Source organism: Papio anubis, chromosome 3 (genome assembly GCF_008728515.1).
Source record: "Papio anubis isolate 15944 chromosome 3, Panubis1.0, whole genome shotgun sequence".
Lineage (NCBI taxonomy): Eukaryota > Metazoa > Chordata > Mammalia > Primates > Cercopithecidae > Papio > Papio anubis.
This window is the reverse complement of record NC_044978.1, coordinates 169,148,172-169,157,519: the sequence shown is the minus strand read 5'-3', so window position 1 is coordinate 169,157,519 and position 9,348 is coordinate 169,148,172. Positions and strand designations below refer to the sequence as shown.

General features: G+C 42.2%; 1 non-coding gene across 1 annotated transcript; it reads left to right on the top strand.

The window, feature by feature from the left end:
- Positions 1-494: 494 nt before the first annotated feature.
- LOC116274354 lies at positions 495-598 on the top strand. Its single transcript, XR_004182980.1, has one exon. It is a non-coding gene; the product is annotated as a small nucleolar RNA U13 (small nucleolar RNA).
- Positions 599-9,348: the final 8,750 nt, after the last annotated feature.

Here is a 9,348-nt window from a genome sequence, read left to right as displayed (position 1 = left end):
CCACATATTTGGTCAGACACTTCTAGATGTTTTTTTAAAGGTGTTTTTTGAGGAGATTAACATTTACATTTGTGTATTTTGAGTAAAACAGATTACCATCTGTAATTGGATGGTAATTCCCTCATCCAATCTGTTGAAGGCCCTAATAGAAAAAAGGCCTAGCTCCCCTGAGGGAGAGAGAATTCTGCCAGCAGACTTTTTGGACTCAAACTGCAACTGTCACTGGATCTCCAGCCTACCCACCTAGCCTCAAGATTCTGGAATTGCTGGCCTCCTGAGTCATGTGAGACAATTCCTTAAAATACCCACCTCTTTCTCTCTGTCACTACACACACACACACACACACACACACAGCCTGTTGGCTCTGTTCCTCTGGAGAACCCTGACTAACAGAGGTACACAACTATATGAACTAATTTTCCCATGATGCTAGCTGGGATGAATCCTTTCCCAGGTCTCCTCTCTTCATGTCATGCAAATGTTATCTAATGCGATCCTTTTGTAGTTCATGAGGATGATGATTGAGTTTTCATGCACGTGTGGGAGATGTGCCACCCTGGAACCTTGTTATGACATCCGCACGTTACCCATCTGATCTGAAGGGAAAAAAAAGGAAAATGATTTTTTTTTTTTTAAACAGAGCTTTGCTCTTGTTGTCCAGGCTGGAGTGCAATGGCACGATCTCAGCTCACTGCAGCCTCCGCCTCTCAGGTTCAAGCAATTCTCCTGCTTCAGCCTCCCAAGGAGCTGAGATTACAGGTGTGTGCCACCACTCCCAGCTAATTTTGTATTTTTAGTAGAGATAGGTTTTCACCATGTTGGTCAGGGTGGTCTCAAACTTCTGACCTCAAGTGATCCACCCACCTCAGCCTCCCAAAGTGCTGTGATTACAGGCATGAGCCACCATGCCCAACCTGGGAAATTTTTTTTTTTAAGTTATCTAATCCCCCAAATTAGCTCCATCTAAAATGACACCTGATTTGGTGACTTCAGGAAGTGCTCATGTCATCTCTTCTTTATAATTCCTTGCTGGGCTCATCTGCCCCTTTCAGCCCTTTTTCCACATCCCAGGCATAGTTTCAGCACTATTTAGTGGACTGATGTCACTCACCAAAGATGCAGATGGCACATGGCTAGAAGAGACAGTTATGTTATAGGAGACAGATCCAAAAGAGACAGTTAATGTGATAGGAGATGGATCCAAAAGATAGTGAGAGACTGCCAAGCTGTCTTGAAAACAAGAGGAAATGTCAATATCATATCAAGTTTGAACACAAAGTCCTGCTGATGGGTTTTTTAAAAATCAACATAAATACAGAAAATCTGACAACAGTTTATATTACAAGTGTCTGAGGATCTTGGTACATTTATTCACTCAACAGTATTGATATTGATGTAGTGCTGGGACTAAAGCAGTGAGCTGACAAAAATCCCTGCCCTCCAGACATTTCATTCTCCCAGCAGCTGGGGATGAAACATACTGAGCAGGCTTGTGATGGAGCTATTTGAAAAGTTAGCGCGGTGGCCAGGCATGGTGGCTCATGCCTGTAATTACAGCACTTTGGGAAGCCAAGGAGGGAGGACTGCTTGAGTCTAGGAGTTCAGCCTGGACAACACAGGGAGACCTTCTCTCTCTATTTCCAAAAATAAAAATAAAAAGTCATCAGGGCCATAGCCTTTGAACTGATCACTGCCTTCAGTCATATGCAGACTATCATGCCAAGAAGGGGGCAGAGTGGGCCAGGCACAGTGGCTCATGCCTGTAATCCCAGTATTTTGGGAGACTGAGGTGGGTGGATCACCTGAGGTCAGGAGTTCAAGACCAGCCTAGCCAACGTGGTGAAACCCCGTCTCTACTAAAAACACAAAAATTAGCTCGGCGTGGTGGCAGATGCCTGTAATCCCAGCTGCTCAGGAGGCTGAGGCAGGAGAATTACTTGAACCCAGGCGAAGGTCGCAGTGAGTCGAGATCACGCCTTTGAACTCTAGCTTGGATGCCAAGAGTGAAACTCTGTTTCACAAAAAAAAGAAAAAAAAAGAAGAAGGGGGCAGGGTGAATTCAGTTTTTTTTGAGACATAGTCTTGCTCTGTGGCCCAGGCTGGAATGCAGTGGCGGGATCTTGGCTCACTGCAACCTCCACCTCCTGGGTTCAAGTGATTCTCCAGCCTCAGCCTCCCAAGTAGCTGGGATTACAGGTGCCCGCCACCAAGCCCAGCTAATTTTTTGTATTTTTAGTAGAGACGGGGTTTCACTATGTTGGCCAGGCTGGTCTCAAGCTCTTGACCTCAGGCAATTCATGCGCCTCATTTCCCAAAGTGCTGGGATTACAGGCATGAGCCACCACGCCCAGCCAGATGTGTTTCAAGAAGTCAAAGTGCAGGCTTTTGTACGCATCTGCATTTTTTCTGTGACAGAGTCCATAGCTTTTGAAAGTGTTTCAGGACTATCCATAATGTCTTTAAACCATGAGCTATCAGGTGGCAACCATAATGTTACTGGCAATAATCAGGCTTAGTCTGAAAGACCACCTCTCAGGAATACTGTAAATGAGATTCCTACATGGAATTTAGCAGGTTGAGAGTGGGGGTGGGAAGAAGGGAGATTAAGTATCTGGGTCACAAAATTCACTTGCATTATTTTCAAATGCACAGAGGAAAATGTAGCTCCTTTATCTTGACTATAATTAATGTGGTCATTTTATGAGTAAATAAATAGTAGCTTCGGGAAGGCGGCTGGTCACAGGAAAAGACCAAGGCAGAATTAGAGGGTTGGGACTTCCAGCCCCACCCACACCCATGACTTCTGGGAGGAAAGAGGGGCTGAAGGTTAAGTTGATCACCAATGGCCAATGCTTAATCAATCATGCCTACATAACGAAGCCTCGGCAGAAACCCAAAAGAACTGGGTTTGGAGAGCTTCCAGATGGCTGAGTATGTGGAGGTTCCTGGAGGGAGGTGCACCCAGGGAGAGCATGCAAGCTCCGCGCTCCTTCTCCCATACCTTGCTCCATGCGTCTCTTCATCTGTATCCTTTGTGATATCCTTTGTAATAAACCAGTAAATAGAAGTGTTTCCCTGAGTTCTGTGAGCTGCCCCAGCAAATTAGCCAAACCCAAAGTTGTGGGTTTGGCTACTTGGGACTAGTGTCTGAGGGAGGAGGGACAGCTTTGGGGACTGAGCTCTCAGCCTATGGGACCTGATTCTATCACCAGGTGGATAGTGTCAGAACTGACTTAGAGCATACCCAGCCGGTGTCTGCTGCAGAGCTGACTGCTTATTGGTTGATGGAGGGAAATTCCCCACATTTGGTCATCGAAGTCTGCTGTATTAATTGTTGTTGAGAGTAGTTTGAGAGCTGAGAAAAACACTGAGTTCTTTCCTCTCAGAGGTCATTCATTATCTTATGTGGGCCAGGCACTGTACACTTTCTCCTTAATTCTGACAACAATTATTCAAGATAAATATTAGTATCTTTTTTTAACAGATGAGTAACTTTAGGTTTGGAGAATTTAAGGAACTTGCTCAGCCTCATTGCTAATAAATAATGGAGAAAGACTTCAGCCCTGATTTATATGATGTCAAGGCCACCACTTTTCCAATACAGCAAGATTATTGCCTTGAATCACCCTTGAGGCTCCTTCTCAGGGTTTCTGCAAGTGGCTATGCAGGTTGCACCCTGCCCAAGGGAGGTGAAGTATAGGAGGCGAGGGACTACCCCAAGTGCCCCTGGCTTCTCCTGGCCTCATCCACAAGGGTGCTTTCTCCTAAAGGGGGCGCCTTTTCCTAAGGCTCACAAAGGTGCCCAATGGCCTGCAGTGCACTATCCCTTCCAGCCGACCAGTCCATGCAAAGTCAAAATGTTGGTCATAACATTATTTTATGACATTGATTAGAGTGTGATGAAGATTAATTTTCATATGCCCTTTAAAAATAATTATCATACGCATACATTTGTATGATTGCTAATGATATGATATTACTAATACTAACTGCAGGGATCAAAGTCAATGAAATTTAGCTGCAATTAAGAAAAGTAATTTGTTATTGGTGAAAAGAAGTTCTACTCTATGTTCACAGTATTAAGAAATGAGTAATTACCAGGGCCGGTGGCTCAAGTCTGTAATCCCAGCACTTTGGGAGGCTGAGTCAGGTGGATCACCTGAGGTCAGGAGTTCAAGACCAGCCTGGCCAACATGGTGAAACACTGCCTCTACTAAAAATACAGAAAATATTCAGGCATAGTGGTGTGTGCCTATAGTCCCAGCTACTCGAGAGGCTGAGTCAGCAGAATCGCTTGAACCTGGGAGGCAGAGGTTGCAGTGAGCCCAGATCATGCCATGGCACTTCAGCCTGGGCAACAAGAGCGAAGCTCCATCCAAAAAAAAATGAGTGATACATGGTTTTCACTAATGAAAATATAACTAATAACATATACAATTAATCAAGACTTTTGGATAGCAAGGATCTTTCCATGTGAAATCAGAGCAGAGTCATATGTTACAAATATACTTCTCTCTCTTTCAAGAAAAATGTGAAAGTATGAAGAGTAAATTAAACAACTCCTCACACTTCCAACAGCATATAATAAAAATGCTAACTCCTGCTAAGTATTAATTATTAATTATTACTAATAGATTAGCATCACAATTTAGAAAATACTTGCTGGGGTCGGGCTCAGTGGCTCACGCCTATAATCCCAGCACTTTGGGAGGCCGAGGCAGGTGCATCACGAGGACAAGAGATTGAGACCATCCTGGTCAACATAGTGAAACTCCATCTCTACTAAAAATACAAACATTAACTGGGCGTGGTGGCGCATAAGTAGTCCCAGCTACTCGGGAGGCTAAGACAGGAGAATCGCTTGAACCCAGGAGGCAGAGGTTGCAGTGAGCTGAGATCGCGCCACTGCACTCCAGCCTGGCAACAGAGCAAGACTCTGTCTAAAAAAAAAAAGAAAAAAGAGAATACTTGCTGGGAATGGGGTGCTAACCTACTTAAAATACTTAAATATTAAGCCAGGTTCATCACTGGAAGTCATAGAGGGGAAGGAGGCTATGCAGGGCACAGGGAATCTCAAAGGTGAAATGTGAAATATGATTTCAGGATGTGATACTAGAGAGGGACACAGCAACTCAGAGAAGTCCCTGAACCCATTTTATTTATTTACTTATTTATTTATTTTATTTTTTCTTTTTGAGATGGAGTCTCACTCTGTCACCCAGGCTAGAGTGCAATGGCATGATCTTGGCTCACTGTAACCTCCATCTCCTGGGTTCAAGCAATTCTCTTGCCTCCGCCTCCCAAGTAGCTGAGACTACAGGCATAAACCACCATGCCCAGCTAATTTTTTTTTCTGTATTTTTTTTGTAGAGACGGGGTTTCACCATGTTGGCCAGGCTGGTCTTGAACTCCTGACCTCAAATCATCCACCCGCCTCAGCCTCCCAAATTGCTGGGATTACAGGCGTGAGCTACCATGCCCGGCTTCCTGAGCTGATTTTAGATGAATTTCTACAGGTGAAATATTTCTCCTTTTCATTTCCTCAAGATCCTTTGTTTCCTTTTAGTTTTGGTAGTTTGGGTTGTGAAACCAAGAGTAGAGCTTCTTAACAAATCTATGCAACTAGGACACACGTGAAATCCTTGCCAAATAAATTAGGTTGTATGCTCTCTGTTTCTTACTTTCTTTTCTACAGCAATGTCAACCATGAGTCAGCAATAGTCACAACTTGACAAAAATAAGGCCAATGAATAATGGAGCATTTGCCATATGCTAGGCTTTCTGCTAAGTACTCCACATGCATTGTTTCATTTTCATTCTCCTAAAAATTCTGAGACGTAGTTGCTCTTATTACCAGTTTTTGGGTTTTTGAACAAAAGTTCTCTGAAAAGAAATGTGGAGGAAAGATACTTTATTCCAATGAGCAGTTTGAAAACCAGAGAGATGCAGCCTCCTTCTACCCCTCTATGATTTTCAAGGATGTACCCAGCTTACTATATATGTATTTGAAGTAGGTGCACACCCCATTCCTGGTCTTGCAAACCAAGGAGACACAGTTTGCAAACTGAGGAGACGCAGCCTTCAGTTTGTGAACAAAAGTTCTCTGAAAAGTAATTTGGAGGAAAGAAACTTTATTCCAGTGAACAGTTTGCAAACTGGGGAAACAGCTTCAGTGTAAAACAAAAGCGCATTCCAGAGAACAAAGAAAGGGTTCAGGTTTTATAGCAAAACATCCCCCCCAACAGCCTCCCAGTCAGGTCTGTTTATGAAAATAAAGGATGGAAACGTTCTTAGCGCTGACTAACCAACATAGCTGAGTTCTGATTGTTCAGTAGAGCTGCACCCTGATTAGTTTATATAGCTGAGTCCTGATTGGCCAAGGCAGGTGAGCTCTGATTGGTTGCTTCAGATGAGACCTGAAAGTCTCAAAGTTAAAAAAGTGTGGGTTTCCTGGGGAACGCAGAGTATATGTTTCACCTCTAATAAGCAAGTGGCTCCTTGGCTCTATTCAAAACTTAGGCCCAGTTAGCCACTCAGGATCCATGTTGAAGGACTGACTCTTTCAGATTAACATTTATTCATTACATTTATTCACAAGTTAAAGAATTAGAAACACAGCTTTCTCATTTGTAATAGAATCAAGTTGCGTAAGATAATCTCTAATTTTCTTTCCTTCTCTAAAATGTTATGTCTTTTAACGCTATGTAATATATTCAGATTTATAGTGAATAGAGCACCTAACTATATGCCGGGCAACTAAGTTAGGCATTTTCGTGAATGCTTTTTGGTAATAGTTGACTACCAGTGTGATTGGAGATGCTGTTACATACACTGACAATTCAATATTGTGAGGATTTCAACCACCAATTCAACTATATTCTGAATATACTGCATATGCATTTCTCTGATGTTCACGGCTGAGTTCTTGGTTAAATAAAACAAATGTAAAAACATGGCATGTAATTGTTTGCTTTATTGCTTTTTGTTTTGGAAAAAATAATAAGCAACACTAACAAATGACTTTGGAACCACAGCGATTTTTCTTTTGTCATTGACCTCTTGCGGAACAATAAATTGAATGTAATACATTTTTTTCTTCTAACGTAGCAATTCTTTCAACCTTACAGATTTCAATGGAGTAGGAGGCAGGAGGGGGTGAATAGGACAAAAAGAATTCTTTCCATTGAAAAGGCGATGTGGCCAGGCGCACACACCTGTAATCCTAGCACTTTGGGAGGCTGAGGCTCAGGAGTTCGAGACCAGCCTAGCCAACATGGTGAAAGCCCGTCTCTACTAAAAATAAAAAAATTAGCTGGGCGTAGTAGTTCGTGCCTGTAATCCCAGCTACCCGGGAGGCTGAGGCAGGAGAATCACTGGAACCTGGGAGGCAGAGGTTTCAGTAAGTCAAGATCGCACCACTACACTCCAGCCTGGGCAACAGAGTGAGACTATTAAAAAAAAAAAAAAAGAGAGAGAGATGTTTGTAAGAGGCCAACAGTTCTCAGCACCAGACCAGGTGTGGTGGCTTACGCCTCCTTGGGGTAGGAGGCAGGAGGGAGTGAATAGGACAAAAGAATTCTTTCAATTGAAAAGGAGATGTTTGTCTATTAATATAATCCCAGCACTTTGGGAGGCTGAGGCAGGAGGATCAGTTAAGTCCGGGAGTTCGAGATCAGCCTGGGCAACAAAGTGAGATCCTGTCTCCACAAAAAAAATGGAAAATTTAAAACTTTTTTAGTTGAAATTTTTATCACATATGCTTTATCATAGTCTCCCTCCTTTTTCTTTCTCTATGTGTGTGTGTGCAAACATATGTGTGCATAAATTTTTGCTGAACCACTTCACAGTAAGTAGCCAAGGACATCTTACCACTATACCCCTAAATATGTCCATGTATATTTTCTAAAAGTCAACGTACAGCAACCACTATTAGAGTGATGAAAACCGAGAAATCAACACTGGCATAGTTCTGTTATCTGATCTACAGATTTTACTCCAGTTTTGTCAGTGGCTCCCCTTATGTCCTTTGTAGTTCTTGTTGTTTTAATATTTTCTACTGGTGCAAGGTCCAGGTTGCACTTGTTCTTCATTTCTCTTTGTTCTCCTCTAAATCAGTACAATCCCTCAGTGCTTGTCATTTATGACATTGACATTTTTGAATGACACGGGACATTCTTTTATGGATGTCCCTTAATTTGAGTTTGCCTGATGCTTCTTTATGATTAGATTCAAGCGTGTGCTTTCTTGGCAAGAATACCTGCAAGATGATATTGTGCCCATCTCAGCGCATCTCAACAGAAAGCGTGTGTATCTTTTTCTCCCATTGCCGATGGTGTTGACTTTAATCATCTAAGAAGTAGTACTGAGAGATTTTTCCACTGTAGTTTCTATTTTTCCCATTTTAATTAGTATCTTGTTGAGATATATTTTGAGTTTGTAAATATCTTATTTCTCATCAAATTCTCACCATTCAAACCATGATTTTAGCATCCATTGATGATTTTCTGCCTGAATCAGTTGTTACTGTGGTGATTGCCAAATGGTTCCTTTTCTAATCCCATTATTTCTTCTAAGTTTATTGGTTGGCATTCTACTGTAGGGAAGAGCTTTCCCTTCTCTCCCACTGATTCATACATTTATATCACTATAGACTCATTAATTCCTATTTTGTTCTATGGTTTACTCTCCATTTCCATCATTATTTATTTTGATACTCAAGTTGTCCCAGATTTGGTTGGTGAGAGTTCTTTCCAGCTAGCTCCTGTTCCTTTTGACATGCCCACATCATTATCTGAGCACTTCCTCGCCTATGGCATGGAAAGATTCTAGGCTCATTTAATACTTTCCCCCATCCCAGCCTCGGAATCAACATGGTAGAGCTGTTGTTTTGTTGTTGTTGTTGTTTTAACATGGTAGAGTTTTAAGGTAGGTACTGTCACTGTTCCTATTTTATAAGTGAAAAAGAGAAGCTCAGGAAATTGGATATGTGGTTAGAGATAACAGAAGAATGAAAGCAACTCAATAATATTTTGCTACCATGCCACACAAAACCATGAGGAAAACACCGTTAAAATAACAATTGGGCCATGGTAGTGATTTGGGAAGACCAATGTAACTCCCATTTGGGATTAGGGACCATTGCTCCCTCACCCTGGAGCACTGGCTAGCATGCAAACTCTTGCCAACTTCATCCTTGACAAAGAAACAGAGAAAAAAGAGAAGAGGTCATCAGCAGCTGCTGCAGTAGCTGCTGGAAAACCAACTGCACTCCACGCAGGTGTTTAATTGTCAAACACTCAGTGGAAACTTGATTGCACTGAATTTTGAACACCTTCAATTTTAAGATT